The sequence below is a fragment of the Pseudonaja textilis genome, chromosome 1 (assembly GCF_049901715.1).
Source record: "Pseudonaja textilis isolate UNSWEBS1 chromosome 1, rPseTex1.2, whole genome shotgun sequence".
Taxonomy (NCBI): domain Eukaryota; kingdom Metazoa; phylum Chordata; class Lepidosauria; order Squamata; family Elapidae; genus Pseudonaja; species Pseudonaja textilis.
Genome location: NC_141990.1, coordinates 131,031,420 through 131,050,735, shown reverse-complemented (window position 1 = coordinate 131,050,735; position 19,316 = coordinate 131,031,420).

Below are 19,316 nucleotides of genomic sequence, written 5' to 3'. Positions count from 1 at the left end.
CGGATTGGCCCGCTGAAAGCGGATCATGATTGGTCACCTCAGACTGATCCGATTGGCTAGTAAACGGGCTGCCGTTTGCCGATTGGTCTAGCCAAGCGCGGCAAACTCAAATCACTGTCATTGGCTGCCTAGCTGCAGCCAGCCCTATATAAGGGGCTGCTGCGGCTGGGATATTTCGCTCAGATCTGAAGTCACTAATAAAGAGCTGTTGTTGCTATCTGAGTCTTGTCTCCGTCCTTGGAACCATCCTCCCAGATCTAACACTGGAGACGAGGATGGGATGTGGAGACAATGAAGCCTACTGAACACTTGCTGAAGCTGAAGGAGCACGTGGCTGACAGAGCGCAACATCGGAGACATGGCCAGCAGCGCTATACCACCCACCCCATTCGATCCAGCCAGCGAGGACTGGGACTCATATATGGACAGATTTCAAATGTTCCTGGAGTCCAACAACCTTAAAGATGCCACGCCCAGCAAGAAACGAGCAGTCTTTCTGATGCATTGCGGACTCGCCGTTTTTAAAATGGCTAAAGCACTTGCAAAACCGGCTGAAGTCAAAACGATGGACTGGGATACCCTTGCTCCCATCTTTTGCAACCATTACACCCCAGCAGTACCGACTCTCATTCGCAGGCACGAGTTTTACCAGAGGGACCAGCGTGAAGGTGAGAGCATTGGGGATTTCGTGGCAGACCTGAGAAACCTGGGCGGATTATGTGGCTTCGCCAATCTAGAAGAAGCCATGAGAGACTGAATTGTCCTTGGCCTGAGAGATCCAACTGTCCAAAGCAAGATCATGGCCAAAGGAGACATTTCTCTTGCAGATTCCATAGCAGACGCCACTGCAGCTAAAACCACTCGTAAATCAGCAGCACGAATGCGCCGAACCAATGGGGCCAACCCACCAACGATACTGGGAAGCCTTCAGACAAATACACATCGGCTACCCATCACGAAGATGTTGAATCCTCCTCAGACAGTGAGGAGGAAGAAGTCCACAGACTCTGGTCAGAACGTAAGCAACGGGACCAGCGGGGTCGTAAATCGAACTACCAATGTGCTGGGTGCGGTGGGAACCACCCACGATCCGAGTGCAGATTCCTAGACGCCATCTGTCGTTTTTGTGAAAAACGAGGCCATATTGCTAAGGTATGCAGAAATAAAAGAGGCTCCAGCCCCAGATGGAGAGGGAACAGCCCAAAAAGAACCGATGGCAACCCCACCTCACAGAGGGACTGCCCAAGCAACCATTGGAACCAGTTCAACAGACCCTGAAGGTTTACTGGTGTACCCAGACGAGAAGAGGCACATCAGACCATCACCATCGGCCACGCTTCATCACTAGATACAAAAAATATCCATGTAGAAGTCACCATCGAAAATCAACCGTGCATCATGGAAGTAGACTCCGGGTCTTCCCTATCCATGGTCTCCTGGAAAACCCTTAAACAACTGATTCCCAACATTCGCCACTGAGATGTCAGCAGTCAGAGACTCATATTAAAAGATTACCAAGGCAACCGGATTCCAGTTGCGGGCACCAGCCATTTCCAGGTCTCTTTCAAGGGACATACTGCAGTACTACTACTCACCATTGTTGATAGAGACTGACCAAGCCTACTGGGCCTTCAGTGGTTCGCACCATTAGGAATCGGAATGGCTGGCATCCACCATACTGAAGACGATGACTGGGAAGCAGCCCTCGTCCAGGATTTCCGGGAAGTTTTCAGCAAAAATTTAGGCAAGTACAAAGGGGCCCCTATCTCATTTAATCTCCTCCCTGACATTGCACCCATTTGCCTAAAACCACGCCGAGTTCCCTTTGCTCCCAAACCCAAAATTGATGAGCAACTGGACAAATTAATTGCACAAGGCATGTTAGAACCCATTGATCATGCCTGATGGGAGACACCAATTGTCACCCCAATAAAACCTGATGGGTCTTTGAGAATCTGTGGAGACTACAAGGCCACCCTCAACCACGCACTGCAGCAGAGCACCTATCCGGTACCAGTCGTCCAGCATCTCCTACATTCACTTGGGGTGGCAGAATATTCGCAAAACTTGATCTGGCCCAAGCTTATCAACAGCTGCCAGTCGATGCCAAAACCGCCGAAGCCCAAACTATAGTTACACATCGAGGCGTGTTCAAATGTAACAGGCTTCAGTTTGGAGTCAGCGTAGCACCAGGCATTTTTCAAAGCCTGATGGAGAGACTATTGCAGGGCATAAAAGGGGTCGTGCCCTATTTTGATGACGTGTTAATAGCCGCCCCAACAAAGAGTCAGTCCTACAAAGGTTCAAAGATGCTGGCCTCAAGGTTAAGAAGGAAAAGTGCCAGTTATGCACAGAAAGGGTTGAATTTCTTGGTTACCTCCTTGACAAACAAGGAATTCACCCTACAGAAAAGAAATTGGCAGCCATCAAAAATGCCCCAAGACCCAAAAACAAAACAGACCTTCAAGCCTTCCTGGGACTCATTAACTTTTATAACATTTTCCTACCCCAGAAGGCAACTGTTGCTGAACCCCTTCATAGGCTCCTCGATAAAAGGGCCTCCTGGATTTGGGGACGATGGGAGGAACATGCCTTCCAACAAGTAAAGGACCTTCTCACTTCAGATGCAGTGCTCATACAATATAACGAAACACTCCCATTGACTGTGACTTGTGACGCCTCACCTTTTGGGGTGGGGGCCATCCTGAGCCACATCCTACCAAATGGTACTGAGGCACCTATTGCATTCTTTTCGAGAACCTTGTCAAAGACAGAAAGAAACTATAGCCACCTAGACAAGGAATCCCTTGCAATTGTATCTGCAATCAAAAGGTTCCACGAATATGTATATGGGAGATCATTTTCCATCATCACAGATCATAAACCATTACTTGGCATCCTGGCAGGCGACAAACCTACTCCACACATTCTATCCCCCAGAATGACACGGTGGTCGGAGTTCCTAGCCGCCTACGACTATCAACTGAGGCATCACCCTGGAAAAACTATTCCCCACGCAGACGCCTTGAGCCGCTCTCCACTACCCGAACTGCAAGATGACCCAGCTCCCACGCTACCAATACTACAAATTGAGACAATCCCCTCACCACCACTAACAGCTCAGGACATCGCCTTTGAACCCAAAAAAGACTCATGTTTGGCACGAGTTCTTGGCTGGGTGGAGAGGGGATGGCCAGATAGCGAGCCCATCGAAACCTTTAAACCCTTCAAGAACAGACACAAAGAGGGTGCATATTATGGGGAGACCGAGTGGTCATACCAGCAAAACTACAAAAAAAAGTTCTACAGTTGCTACACGATGGACACTCAGGCATTGTGCGTATGAAAGCACTGGCAAGGAGTTACGCCTGGTGGCGAGGTATGGACAAACAAATTGAAACCTGGGTCACCTCCTGTAACAGATGCCAAGAAACCCGCTCAGCCCCACCAAAAGCTCCACCAGCAGAATGGGAAACACCCAGAGGTCCCTGGTCGCGTATTCATATCAACTTTGTGGGACCTACAAAAGGGCATACTTTTCTAATAACAGTAGATGCATATTCTAACTGGCTCGAGGTTAATAAAATGAAAACAACCACCACAGATGCAGTCATCAAGAAATTGAACAGACTTTTTGCAACACATGGCCTACCCGATGTTCTGGTATCTGACAACGGGCCCCAATTTACTGCCTTAGCCTTTGAACAATGCCTAGCAGACCGTGGCATCCGACACGCACTAACATCACTGGCTCATCCAGCGGCAAATGGTAGAGCTGAACGAATGGTTCAGTTCACAAAAAAAACTCTACAAAAAATGGAACAAGGAAACATCCACGATAAAGTCACTAGGATGCTCCTTCTCCAGCACATCACACCTAACAGCACGACTAACAAGAGCCCAGCTGAACTCCTGATGGCCAGGAAACTCAGATCACCTCTAGACCGGCTACACCCTGCTTACACCCCGGAAAAACCCCTGGGCTCCAGCAGCAAGCACCACGCCTTTAAGGTAGTAGACCTTGTATTTGCAAAAAACTTTTCAGGGGATCCCCTGTGGATTCCTGCTCAAATAACTCAAGTCACAGGCCCCCGCTCCTACCGCCTACTAACCACTGATGGCAGAGTGTGGAAACGCCACATTGACCAGCTACGTTCCAGGCTGACCACAACTTCCATCAGTGACCCCAACCTCGACACCAGGGTGGGAGGGGAAACCATGAGTCCTGGAATAGAAACAACATCTGGCCCACCAGAACTAACCCCAAGATCACCACATCATAGCTTACAATACTTACCAAATGAGGTAGAGTCTGGGCAAACGAACACTTCACCTAGAAGCAGCAGCCAAGCAGGCTCAGCGAGCCCGGGGAGCCATAGCAGTAGTAACGAAGCTGGCGACTCACCCATCCCGAGGTCACCAGAAGAGAGTCGCAACTGTGGCACTGGTCACCATTCCAGACAGATCCAGCAAGCAGCCCGTCTGAACCCGAAATTGAACACGGGCAATTGGAATTATGCAAGTCAGGTAGACAGGTGCGAAGACCCGCCTACCTGCAAGACTACATAACCCCGCCCCTTAAACGGACCGAGAGGGGAGGGGTGTTCCGGACTAGCAGGCTCGAAAGCCTGCAATCGGATTGGCCTGCTGACAGCGGATCGTGATTGGTCACCTCAGATTGATCCGATTGGCTAGTAAACGGGCTGCCGCGATTGGTCTAGCCAAGCGCAGCAAACTCAAATCACCGTCATTGGCTGCCTAGCCGCAGCCAGCCCTATATAAGGGGCTGCTGCGGCTGGGATATTTCACTCAGATCTGAAGTCACTAATAAAGAGCTGTTGTTGCTATCTGAGTCTTGTCTCCATCCTTGGAACCATCCTCCCAGATCTAACAATAACAATTTTCCATTTTGTTTTAGGGAAGATCAAATGACATTGCTGAATATAATTAACTATATTCTGTGTCCTCTGAGATAAATATTTCTGTACAAGAAGGAACCTTGCTTATGAAGGTTATATTTAAGTGTAATCTCAAATGGTCTGGTATCAATTTATACTGAATAATGCCTAAATTATATTTCTGAACTGGCCTATGAACAATAATCATAGCCTTTAGGGGGATGGAAATAACATTTGAGTAAATCTACCAGATTCTTTTTTTTTTTAGTAAGAAGAAAATCTAACCAGCTGATTTATCTCAGGACTTTAGAGATTAGAGATCTTTAAGTTATATAGGCTTTCTCTTAAACAAGTTGTATCCAATGGTTAAATTCGGGATTGTTTTAGCTGCTGTATTTGTTTCCTCTGTGTAGGATCCCAGAATAGTTTATAAATATCAGTACAGTAATAAGTCTGTGCCCTTCAAGCTTATAAAATAAAAGACCTGATATATAGGTGGGGTGCGGGGAGAAGGTGGCAGGGCAATAGGGGGTAAACAATTCCAAGTTTAACCTTAAAGTTAAAGTTCCTACCACAACTAACAGGGATTACAGTTGTTCAGATAGCTTGATAATTTCCCAGTGAGACTGCCAGCTGGGAAGCAGATGGGAAGAGCCAAGGGCAGCCAGCTTCTCAGTAGATGCCTCCTTTGAATATCCTATTGGCCTGGGTTACTGCTGTCTCCTATCTGTGATTCAATTAAACATTATAATTGTACTATTTAAAATGCGTTGTTATTTGTACTAACTAAAGCTGCCTTTATTTTCTTTTTCTTTTTTTAAAAAAAATATCAAGTATTTTAAGTAAAAGCATAAGCCAAACGGCTATGTCTAAGACAGATGCAGAAATCCCAATGCATAATACAATGATTGTCACCCAGAGAAAGTCAGAGTGCGCAACCCTATGTTGGAGGAGTGAAATTTTGTGCCCACAGTGGGATATATTCCTTTCCTCTCCTCCTCCAACTCTCTGAGTAAATGTTATGCATGCATGGAGGGAATTCACGCCCCTCCCACCCCTGTTCCCTTGATGGAAGTGGTTTTGTCAGAGCAGGAATTGATTCACTACAACCTAGATTCCTTAAACACTGACACTTCATTTACTTCAATGTGGCTCTGGGGCATAGCTTCATTTTCTCTAGCAAGGGCTCATCATCATCAGAAATACAGCTAGACTAAATTCCCTCTGTCCTGCATCGGGCTGGTCTCATGCAGATGGTGAAGGCAGATGAAGCACTTCAAAAGGAGAAGGTAGCATCATAATTATCTAGATGTTCATATTCAGGATTTCAGCCTTCAATCTGAGTTTACAAAAAAAAAAAAGAAGAAGAAAGAAAAAGAAAGAAAGTGAAAGAAAGAAAGAAAGACACCTCCCCCCCACCTGCCCAATGTTTCTCAACTTTTGATCTGTCTTGCTGTGAAAGAGAAACCTAGGTATTTGTATCTAAGTAAAGCAGTGAAATGAGCCTACCATTTGGATCCTGCTTCTCTCAACAGGGGACAAGCCTTAAAATTACCCACATCAATTCTAAAGGATAGCTATTTTTATTCCTTGGGTGGGGAAATTGTCCGGTGATATGTGCAGGGAAGTTACAATCTGCTCTTGTGCGCGTGTGTGTTTTTATTGGATCATTGGTAAATGTGTTGGGCTACTATGCTAGAATAAACTAAATGGTCCGTGAAATTTTAACTTAGATCATATCATGCTATCTACAATTTAACTGGCAACCAAAGATCTCTCTATTATTAACTTCCTGGAGGGCATTTCCATGTGCAAGGGCAATTGTCTCAGCCAGTTAGAGTTTAAGGGGGTGATTTTTAATCACTTAATTGATGTGTTATATGGGTTTCCCTGTTTTATGAATGGTTCAATCAGTACATATTCAAACTTAGGGGGCATCGAAAGATTTTAAATTCTGGATAAAATAAGCCTCCCAAGAGCTGGGCTGTAAAATTCCAGCTGACTGCTAGATGGCAGTAAAGAGATGCATTTAATTATCATGGTTTTTTTTTTTGTTTTTTTTTGCAGCCCAGATCTAGGATTAAGTGATTCCAGGGTGTGTGTGTTCTCTATTCTGGCAGGAACCCTCCAAGATCTCAGAAAAAGGTTCTTCTCAATCCAAAATTCCTCTTCCAATCAGATGGGTGCCTTGAATGAAACACTAGATAGAAATTCAGCTCCAACTGAATTGTTTTGAGTTTTATAATTTTAATAATCTAATGCTGGAGGCAGCAGGGCAACCTGGTACAGGTTTTATACTTGCAAAATCTAAAGAATGGATGGAAGTTTGAATCCAGTTCTTTCCTTATCTAGATTCAGCCTATCCCGCAAACACACTATCTTGGTGTACTCCATAGTTCCAGCTGGCCTTTCTCCCATTCCAGCATTGCTCCAACATTCCAGCATTATTCCAGAAGAAACAGTAAGATTTCAGCAGGAATGGTGATAGGGGGACCATGTAGCCAGCAATTTCTTTTTAAAAAACCCCCCACTATATGCTGGTTTATGGCAGAGGTTATGCTTAACTGATTAAAAGTTTTACGGTTTGGAATCTTTGCATGAAAAAGGAACCATAGAAGGGTTCTTTTCACCCAACACACACACAAGCACATGCATATGCCTCAGATTTTACCTCACAAGGAAAAGCAAATTGCTTACTTAGCGTGATTGTATTGGGGAAGGGGAGGGAATAGGTCTATTCCAGATGAAACGGAAATCTTTGTTTTATTACTGGATGTTATTGTATATCCTTATAGAGCATGGGGAAAGAAGGGAATGGTACTCAAAATAATAAAATAAAGAGAGAAGCCAAAGATGCATAAAGAAGTGAATTAGGAGCCAAAATGTAGAACACCTTGCCTGATGTTTCAAAAATAAATGGCATCACAACAAGATTGGACTACTCATCCGCATGACCATTTCATGCCCCTATTTTTCTTTTTTTCAACAGAGGAGAAAAGTATGTTGGTAGATGTTCTATCGCCAGGACAAAAGCAGACTCGAGACCGGAGTTGAATTCAGCTCTTTATTAACTGTCAGTAACTTCAACTAAAGTTGAGCCGCGACTGCCCTTTTTATAGCGGCTGCTCGCAGCTCGCAACCAATGGCATTTATTTAAACTTCCCGCCGCTTAGGCGGCCAATCGGAACTGTTGTTATCTACCGATCGCTAGCGATGGTATCTGTCCAATAGGAATGCAGTATTACGAGTATGCAAACAAGTACACTACAGTGGACCTATTGCTGCTTTCAGAGAAAGTAATGTGGGAGCAATAAGCAGAATTTTGCTGCTTTTCTTCTGTCTGCTTGTCATCCCTGGGCAGAAAAGCAAAACTGTCAATCACTCCCTGAACATGTGAAAGGACAAGGGTGGAGGAATCCAGATGCTCCTATCCCTTCATCGACAGTCGGCTGAAGTATTTCTTAGGTTTTTTAAAAAAGAGTTCATGTTTATTTATGTTTTGGTAATTGTGTATTTTCATAGAAATATGGATCTCCACATCTCCTGGAAGATTTGAGTGGTGCGTATTCTCATTTCAAAAATAGCCAGACGTGCTGCACTGAAGCCTACCACCATTATCAACTTTTGACATATCAGGGTCAATATGCAAGGCTCATAATAGAAGGATGATTATCCAGGAGTGAAACATCCCCTGAACTGGATGCTGGACCAGATCACGGACTGGGGAGAAGCCGGTATACAGTGGGATTAGAGTGAATTAAAGAGAAATTGCTTTTTATTTTACTCTCCCTTTCAATACCTTGTGCCATTTTCCTTTCAAAGCTACCTTGTCATTTGCAAATCCAGAGTCCATCACATATATATTCAAATCTGAGTATTTTACAGCCACAATATCACATGCTGTCGCATTTCCTCCCTCCCTCACCTGATCCGCCAATAGGATAGAAGTTGCTGGATGAAATTTCAGTCATCTTGCAAAGACGGTCACTGAGTTTTCTCAAAGGCATTCTTAATGTCAAGAATCCACCCCCTTCCTTACAAATTGCTGCTTCTAACACTCAACTACATGGTTGGAGAGGGGGGGGGGGAGGGAGGGAGAGGGAAAAGGAGAGGGAGAGAGAAAGAGAGGGCATAGGAAACATGAACTTTACAAACTTTCCACAACATGTAAAGTTAATCCCCAGTTAAATGATCCCCTCTTCTACACGAGGAGCACACTGATGACCCAGTTGGAAATGAGTGTAACTACTCCAAATGCTGCACAGGACACTGAGAGAATGGCATAATCTTTTTTGACCCCTAATTCTGACAAAAAACAGGAGGAAATCTATGATGCTGTAGTTGGAATTGTCATCATCCTAGACAGGATTGTGAGGATTTATTTACCTCTACATTTTCTTTCAGGCTTCTATCCCTCCTTTCTCCCCATCCCACGTTTTAACTCTAAGGAATTGAAAAATAAAGAGAAAGTGCCTAGAGAAACCTCATACTCCGAGACACTTTTGGAAGCACAAAGGAAAATTAAAGATTGTCCTTCGTGAAAATCTTCCCGTCCCTGTTCTGATGACATAGGGGAGATTGATTAACCCCAAATGCTATCCAAGCCTGGTTTATTTTCTAGGGTTAATTGACTGAGTTGGAGTGGTTGTATGATTCATGTAGCTTACTCCCCACCCTTGACCCAGTTAAGAGTATTGTGAGATCAGGGCAGTAGAAAGGCAAACAGATGAGAAATAGAGGAATATTATTAAAACAACGGTAATTAACAAAGCAGACTTAAATTCTGCGTGTTTCTAAGAAGCTGGCTAAATCTTTCCCTCCCTCCCTTTCATCTTCTAACTGTACTGTACCCATGGAAACCTGGGTATTTGATTAACCCCGAGCTACACATAACCTTCACCTAGACAGCTCTACTTTCAAAAGAACTGGACTTTGTAACTGGAGACTTTTCAATTATTTCTGCTCAAAATGATGGTGAAAGTCAGGATGTCAGGTTCAAAGGAAGAGCTATAATTTGGAAGCGACTTCCTGTTTGGACATTTTGTTGGTTTTGATCTTGCAATGTCCTGAATGGAAGGAAATTGCACAGAGGAGATACTTTCTACATCTGTGGGCCAAGTCATTATTTGCAATTACATAATTTAACAAATGAGAGTCAATTGTTCGCTGTGTCTCCTTTTAGAATCCTCAGGCATTTGCACATTTATTTCACAACTTTGCACATATCTAAAAATGAAATCCTCTAACTCAAGGATTTGGAAATAAGCCTAATTTAGCTTTTCTTTAATTGAGTAGGATTTAGATCTAAGTTGTTTGCAATTGTACAAATTGAAAATGTGTGCTTCTTGGTTACTTTTTTCCCCTTGATTAGATCATTAGAGAATTTAGATCATAGTCAACATTTACTTTTGAGAAACTTAATGTACATTCATTAATTAAATGGAGACCTAAGCCTCTTTTACAAAAAAGATTTAAACAATATCAAGGTTAGGGTTAGGTTAAAAATTATTTATTTTCATATGAAAGGAATGTTATAAAGCATCAGTATTAATACAATGCTTCCCCCAATATTTCATTACATTTTGAAAAGTTTAACAGCCTAAAAGTTGCATTCAGTTCCAAGAGGATCAACCATATTTATCTTCCGACACTTGAGAAAAAGTCACTATGTATCAACCTTTATTTGATATAGCAATGTGATTAATCATTAAATGCTGGAGAAAATGTATTTGGGGACATTTGAATCTGTTCTTTGCTCTGTCAAATATCAAAACTTGCAACAATGCTTAATGATAATCTCTTTGTGATAAAAGGGAAGATGAATATAGCACTTTAACCATGATATATAGCAGGGGGTCAAACTCAATTTCATTGAGGGCTGCATCAGGGTTGTGTTTGACCCTGGGGGGCAGGGGGGCTGTGGGCAGGCTGTGGGGGGGGCAGCTCAATGTCACTCATGTTGGGGGAGTCTGGGGTGGCACAAACGCTTGGCCAGCAAAAAACGGGCTCCCGAGCTCCTTTTTCAGCTGCGACGGCCTCTTGCCACACTCTGCTAGTGAAAATGAAGTTTGGGAGAGCTGCACACAGCCCTCCCGAGCTCCGTTTTTGCTGGCAGAGGCACCGCGGGCTATTCCTTCTCTATTTCCAGGAAAAATCTGTGGGCCAGATCTAAACACTCCGCGGGCTGGATTCAATCCCCAGGCCTTGAGTTTGACTGCCCCTATGTACAGGGTTTGAACAGGAGTTTTGTATAATAACATTTGTTTGTAAAGAAGAAGAAGAAGAAGAAGCCACCTTTCTGAAAATTTCCAATATATTGGGGAAAAGATTAGGATCAGAGGTGGCATTCAGCAGGTTTTGACCACTTCTGGAGAACCGGTAACGGAAATTTTGAGTAGTTCAGAGATCCGGCAAATACCACCTCTGACTGGCTCCGCCCCCATCTATTCTCTGCCTCCCAAGTCCCAGCTGATTGGCTGGGTCTTCTTTTGTTGCCCTGCACAGGAGAATGGAGCTGGAAAGCAGGTTATTGGGGTGGGGAGGGAACGGGATTTTGCAGTAACCTTCCCCTGCCACGCCCACCAAGCCATGCCCACCAAGCCACACCACACCTGCCAAGCCACGCCCACAGAATTCATGGTTAAAAAAATTTGAATCCCACTTTGATAGTAAATTTTTTTGAATATCTGCTACCGGTTCTCCAGAACTGGTCAGAACCTGCTGAATAACACCTCTGGTCCTAATCTTTTCTCCAACATATCGGAACTTATGAAATCCCTCCACTCCCCATCTGTTCCCCTATTGTTTTAAAATAGTGACATATTTATTTTCACACGGTGAAGAACAAGCAGTGGGACATGCAGTACATTTTCTCTGATTATGGGACGTTACTCTAAAGGAAGCCCAATGTCTTGTCTTAAAATGACTCCAATGCTAAAAAGGGGCTTCTCTGCTCTTAGTAGCCCCTTGCACTGATTCTGCTTATCTATTACAGGTAGTCCTCGACTTACAACAGTTCATTTGGCGACTGTACGACATTACAACCACACTGACCTATGACTCTTTTTCATACTTACGACTGTTGCATCATCCCCATGGTCACCTGATCAAAATTGGTGAGTTGTCAACTGACTCATATTTATGACGGTGGCACTGTCCCACGGCCATGTGATCACCCTTTGCAACTTTCTAGTAAGCTAAGTCAATGGGGAAGCAAGATTCACTTAACAACCGTGCGACTAACTTAACAACGGCAATGATCCATTTAACAACCGTGGAAAAAAAGGTTGTAAAATGGGGCAAAACTTACTTGGCAATAATGAATTTTGGCCTCAATTGTAGTCGTAAGTTGAAGACTAACAATATTAGGTCTCAGTTCATACCAAGAAGTTTCTAGCCTAACTTAGAGGAATTATTTGAACAGAAGAGAAAAATGCAGAGGACGTAAACAACCAATCAGGATGGGATAGGATTGGATGCTTTATTGGCCAAGTGCGATTGGACACATAAGGAATTTGTCTTGGTGCAAATGCTCTCAGTATACATAAAAGAAAAGATACATTCGTCAAGAGTCAAGAATCATAATATATTACACTTAATGATAGCCATAGGGTACAATAAGCAATCAAATCATATTAAGAAACAGTCCATATAAATCGTAAGGATACAAGCGACAAAGTTACGATCATAGTATCAACCACCATGAATAGTTTTAGAAATATATATAAAAAAACAAAATGTCCCCACCCCCAAGGGAAAGCATTAAAAGAGAGCAGGAAATTTTTGGGTATAAATTCTGAAGAATATTTCCCACTCGCTCATAAATGCTTAATAATTATTAATAATTATACCATTTTAATCATGTTTGCCTTTGTCTCCATTGAGTCTGACATTGATGGCTAGCTACACACTATGTATTCCTGTGGAGTGTGTACACAGAGGCACACACAAGCACACAGCTTCAGTCTTTCCTAGTGAGTGCAGAGTAAACTTCATTTGCCCTCGAGACACTGCCGTATAATCGAATCTGATTGTTGCTGTGATGTCATTAAGTTCACAATGTGGTCCTCAATTGGTTGGGAGTCATTGTATAACAGGGAAAGAAATCCCCAAATGATACTGGATATAACAGAGAGCAAGTGGCAGAAAAGAAATGCAAAAAGATAGAAAATATAACATTTCAGAGAAACCTTGTCATAGCCTGAGCTTTATTTTCTACTGAAAATCTTCACTTGGCTGTAACCAGATCTTCGAGATGCAATAATGTAAAACAAAAGTTTCAACAAAAGAATAATCCTTCTGTTGAAATATTACGTTTGTTTTACATAAAACCTTTTTTTTAAAAAGCCCAGTTAATATACGTGCTTTAAATGGATCTGATAGCATTACCAACATTGCATTTGTTTTCATGAGCCTAGTTTTGGAAAGGTTTCTATAGTCTACAAAAGAGGATATGGTTTACAGCCATTTAATTAAGAACACATTTCCAGTAATTTGTCAGAAAACTCCATTCATTATACCAGCGTTCTTCTTTTCTTTGCAATGCAGACACAATAGCAGGTTATACAAAAGAAGGAACTGCAATGTCTCTTAAGAAAGCAAGAGTAGAAACTAGTTAAAGGTGATCTAGGTATAGTAATTCTGAAACACTTTTTAAGCATTTATAGTTTATCTGGGCATCTCACTAGCTGAATAATTAGAAAGAGTAGATTGTGCATTGATAGAGTTACAGGCTTTTGCAATAGTAGTAAATATGTCTACACTTCCTTCAAAATGAGTTAAGCCAGTAATGAAATGAATCATTTGCGCTTCAGTGTATGAATTTTTTTTAAAAATTCCTAACTTGATTTTGCTGACATATCCCACCCCACCCCGAACCAAAAAGAAATGATTATTTACATATTCATTTTTAATAGTAAAAAATGCACTCTGATTATGTGTATGTGAGAGTCCCCAAGATCTGATGCATGCCACTTACCTTGAGGCAGTGGTCTCTTTCTGAGGCAGCTCCAGGTTATATGAGGCCTTCATTTGTGAACTGGCTTCAGAGAATGTTCTTCTGCCATCTCTGAAAACAGTGCAAAGCACACCCTGTTGTCACACACTTTTCAGAGGGTCTGGAAGCCACTCAAGAGCATGATCCCCTTGTGTGGCTTCTGGAAGCTGCAGGAGAGCACACTCCATTCTAGCACAGCCTCAACAACCTCCAAAAATCGCACAAGAATGGGGCATGTTTTTGAAAAGCACTGTTGTCAGGTGTCAATAAATGTTGGTGCGCCCCCAAAATATTGTGGCGTGTCACTTTTGCCATATGTGTCATAGATTTGCCATCATTGAGTTAATAGCAATAGCACTTAGCACTTAGACTTATATACCACTTCACATTGCTTTACAGCCCTCTCTAAACGGTTTTAAAGAGTCATCCTATTGCCCCCAACAATTTGGGTCCTGATTTTACCCACCTTGGAAGGATAGAAGGCTGAGTCAACCTTGATCCTGGTGAGATTTGAACTGCCAAACAGCAATTAGCACAAGTAGCCTGCAGTACTGCACTCTAATCACTGAACCACCACAGCCCAGTGAGTTAAGCCAATGTATTTGTTTTAGAAACTTTCAGATTACAAGTAGTCCTTGCGTTACGAGCGTAATGGAGCCTACCCATTACGGTTGTAATGTTAATTGAATCACTTTAAAGGAATGAATCCCATCCCTCCTCTTCCCAATTATTTGTGAATCAAATGTTCAGTGCGCTTGAGGTACCTCAGAGGTGGGGAAGACCACGGGGGACCTAGTTCAGCAAAAGACCACCTGCCTCTGGCAACCCAAGGCCTCTGCATACCCACTGAGGTACTCACACTCCCCTTCCCACCCTTTAGGGCAGGGATGGGCTGCTGGGGGTCCACGGGGGTTCTGGAGATCCTTTAGCTAAGATTCTGCACAGTTTGGAGAACCCCCAAATCCTACTCCTGGCTGGCCTCACCCACCCCTCCACTCCCAGGAGTCCCCACACGGCCCATTTTGGATGCAGGTAAGTGCAGGGCACGTGCGAAGGCTCAAGGAGGGTGAAAAACAGGCCTCTTGAAAGTTCCGGAAGGCTCGAAACGGGCCCATTTCCGGCTTCCAGAGAGCCTCCGGAGCTCAGGGAGGCCTTTCTGCCCTCCCAAAGTCTTGGGGAAAGCCTCTGGGACCTGGGGAGGGCAACTCCCCCCACCATGGTGCAGGAGGTTGACTAGGCCATGCCCACCATGGCCATGCCCACCCAGCAACGGGGCAGAGAACCTGATGCTAAAATTTTTGAAGGCCACCCCTGCTTTAGGGTCCCCGTAGTTGCTTCAGCCTTCTCCACATTTACCTTTCAAAGATCGGCAGAACTCAGGGCTATATGTGGCAGAAAAGTAGCTGTCTTCTCAGATATAGGTGAAGCTTTTAAAAAAAATATCTTTTTTTCATCTGTCCCTTTTGGAAAAAGCTTGTCCCAAAGATGACGGAGGCCTGCAGTGGCATGAGATCACGCCCCTAAAGGCTTCTGACCTCTTTACAAAAGCTTTGGGCATGGAGAATGGAAGACTTCGAGGGCACAATCTTGTGTTCCTTCAGGCCTCTGTCCTTTGCACCAAAAACCTTTTGCAAAGGGGATGGAAGCCTTGGTGGGGGGGGACGACAATTTTGCACTCCTTCAGGCCTCCGTTCTCCATGCCAAAAGCTAAATGAACTGTTGTAACTCAAGGACTACCTCTATTCTAGTGGTAAAGGAGATTGTACAATTCTGTCCCACCACTGCTCCTTTGATGGTCTCACTTCAAAGCAGCCTTCCTTGATTCAAAAAGGTAAATTTGATCCAATTTTTGCCAACAAGCCGAAAACTATAGTTTTCCTCAAGTAGTTCATTATTCGTCTATCCCAAAAGACAAAGACAAAGAAAGGCAGAAAGCCTCTATTTTTCAACCTGAGGGGAAGCAAGTTTTGACTAAAAGCCATTCAAATCAAATCTGCTTTGCAAATTGGAGCCCAAAACAAATTTTGTTTTCTGTGCTTACCCGTAATTTTGCCTTCAATTGTATTCTCTAATTATCCCACTAGCACATCTAAGAATCAGCAAGTTCCTTACTTTTGTGGTTTTGTTCGCTGTTTTATGCGCAGTCTTGTAATTGCTTAGAATATTTTACTTTCTATGAATTTTTTTTTAAAAAGTCATAAAAAATATTCTGCCTGTCCACTTTTTTTTTTTTGTCCATCCAAAACCTGAGATGACGAAGCAGTTGGACCATTCAGTTTTGGATATTTTGCTTTCTGTTACCTGTACTACTCAAGCATTACAACAGTTTGCACACTCTGATTTTACTTCATCTATGTCCCATCGGGCTTTCACAGCTTCTCAATAGGATATTTTAATGATTGTACACATCTCGGTCTCAATGCTAGATGACAAAGTGTATCATTTCCAACAAGAGAGAAGGCTCATGCCATGCCTGAACAGATAGATACCTTCACTTATACAAACCCAACAGCATATGACTGACTGGGGAATTGATCTTGAGTAACAGGCCAAAAACATTCTGAGATTCAGGTTTCAAAGCTGGTGGAACAAAAGTCCTTTTTCTTGGGTATGCTTAAAGAAATAGCTTCAGGAAGGCTCATGCCATGATCTAAACCCCAATGTATTGCTATGTTAATAGCGCTGTTAATCTATAGTGGATGATTTACATATTGGAGATAGGCACTGGCAGATGTTTGTGGGTCTGTGCATGAGTCTGTGGGGGAATCTTTGGTTAAGCCTGGCTTTCAAAGACGATATGAGAAAAAGGGGGCTTTTGTTCCTCCCCCACCTTGCCTTTAAATCTCATCATGTTTAATGTTACACCATTACGTAGCTCTTATTTTGCATAAATACATGATGATTATAGCAGTATAACCTTGGCAACACACTGTCCCCTTGAGGCAGCCTGAAATAGAACAGAACTGTAGATTATGCCCTATAACCACCCTGTGGGGAGCAATATTTTATTGTGCTTTATTTCGCTTTCTATGAGATTAAATGAAAATGATGGTAATTGGGGTTCTGCTAAAACAGCAAGAAGTAAAAGGCAGCTCTTCCCCTCACCATATCCTCTCCATAAACGTGAGCTCTTGGTCACAACTCTGTGGAAATTGCCCAATATTTAGTTGTTAAACTGATCTGGGAAGCCTGCAGTGGAGACAAAATAAAATACCAAAGGGAAGAGTAACCCACGCGCTTCATCTTGCCTCATTTTTCGTGCAATTTTTCAAAATCTTCTTGGAGAATCCTCCAAAAACCATGCAGTGGTGTTGTTAAATTTTTTGGAGAAAACTCAGATAACCCAGGTCTATGGGAGATGTCCTTGACTTTGGTTAAAAGTCAATTTAAAAAAAAAAAATCTCACCTCTCTCTCTCTCTCTCTCTCTCTCCTTTTTAAGGCTTGGCTGCCTTCAGGAGTATTGACAAGGGCTAGGAATTATGGGAAGTGCTTCATGGATTCATGGAGTGAACCAGGAAGTGCTGGGAAAGAAGACTGAGTGGAATTTTTATAGGCCTTGATTATCATGAGAAGTGCCATCACTAAAGGAGCTGTGATTAGTAAACAAACTTGAAGAAATAATGAAAAGTCGAGGGCCTGTTGAAAAACTAATTGTCTTTCTCCTATATCCTGACAAGAAAGAGTTATTTTTCATCCATGATAGAAGCAAGAGACATTTGGCTCCATAATATCGGCATTTCCCAGGCTCCCTGGAGTCAATAGATATGCTCAGCATGTTCAGTATTCTTCACGGCTGCCAGAAAACCTAGGAAATTGAGTTTTTGGTGACTCTCAGGTCAAAGAGAAAAGAATCACAACTCCATTGGCCAAGCTTCCTGGTGGCAGTGGAGTTTTGAAGGAGAAATTAGGCCTTTAAAAAAGGCTTTGCTACTTTTCTGTTCTGTTCTAGTTCTCTTTGCCAGAACAAATTCCAAGAGTACTAATAGGGCTTTTAAAAAAACAAAAAAAAACAAAAGGGGGGCAATTTTTTATGACATGGGTATAGATTTAGAGGGCTTTGCTTATAATAGTTTGCCTTCCCTTTCTGCTTTGAACAGGAAGAAAATATTCCTGAATACATAAATATCCTGAATTTTGAGCTGTAGTTTTGTTTTTTATTTGTTTAGTTGTATCCAGAGATGGGCTGCACTTATTTTGGCAAGAGGTTTGCTGGTTGTGAGTGTGCATGCGCTGCTTTGGGGCTGAAACACAGCTTCAAACAGGCAACTAATTGACTCAGGCAGCTCCGGTGAGTATAGTAGGGCAGCGCGAACTCACCTGGGCAGCCTGGGCGGGGGAAAAGTTAGTTATTTAGGGAAAGCATAGCACAAGAGCAGGTGGGCAGGCCTAGCCAGAGACCACAGTTAGAGGTTCGCCTGAACTTCGCCAACCACCCAGCAGCCCACCACTGGTTGTATCCAATTCTCAGAGACCACCTAGTTAAGTCCTTGCAGGGTTTTTTTGGCAAGATTTTTCAGAAGTAGTTTGCCACTGTCTCCTTTCTGGGATTGAGAGAAAATGACTGGCCCCGCAGATGTCTTCAGTTCTAGACCAGGGGTGTCAAACTGGATTTCAACTGGGCCGGATTAGCATTGTAGTTCTCCTCCACAGGCCAGCGGGGAGGGGGTGGAGACAGGATGGACACCTCCTGCAGCACCCTGCCTACCAAAAAAGGGTATGAGGGGGCACACGAGGTCCCCCATGCCTCGGTTTCAGCCTGGATGGCCTCCTGCAGCACCTTGCTGGCCAAAACAAGTCATGGTGGGGGGGCCTCAGGCTTCCCCCCGGTGCCCCTTTTGGCTTCCAGAGGCACTGCAGGCCAGTCCTTTGCTATTTTCAGGCCAGCCTTGAGGGCCAGTTTTAAGCACCCTGTGGGCCGTGGGCCTTGAGTTTGACAATCCCAGTTCTAGACCGATGCCTTAACTAAGATACCAAACCGGCTCTCAAGTTCTGTTTAGTGAAGCATAAATCCTGGTTAGTTTTCACAATCTCATCCAGAGACAATTGAAGGAGGGGACTAATCCTACCATTGATAGAAATGGGATTCAGCAGAGCTGACGTTAACTAGCTCATGACATTTCTTATCAAAATGCAGGATTTTTTCTCAACCTTGAGCTTCAGATAGAACATTTTCAGAATGGGGCAAACGTATTTTTTAAAAATCATAGTGATAACAGTTGGCTTTAAAGCATTATCAGTTACTTTCTTGCTTTTAAGGTCTGTGTTAAAAATAACTATCCTGAAATTAATTAATACCTGCATATAAATATGCAAAACTGAAGTTTTCTTAATGTCTTTTTCCTATATGAGGAAAATTAAAGAAAATGTATCAACAAGTCTATTTGTGTTCAAACTAAAACGATCAGAACACGTTCTTGAACAT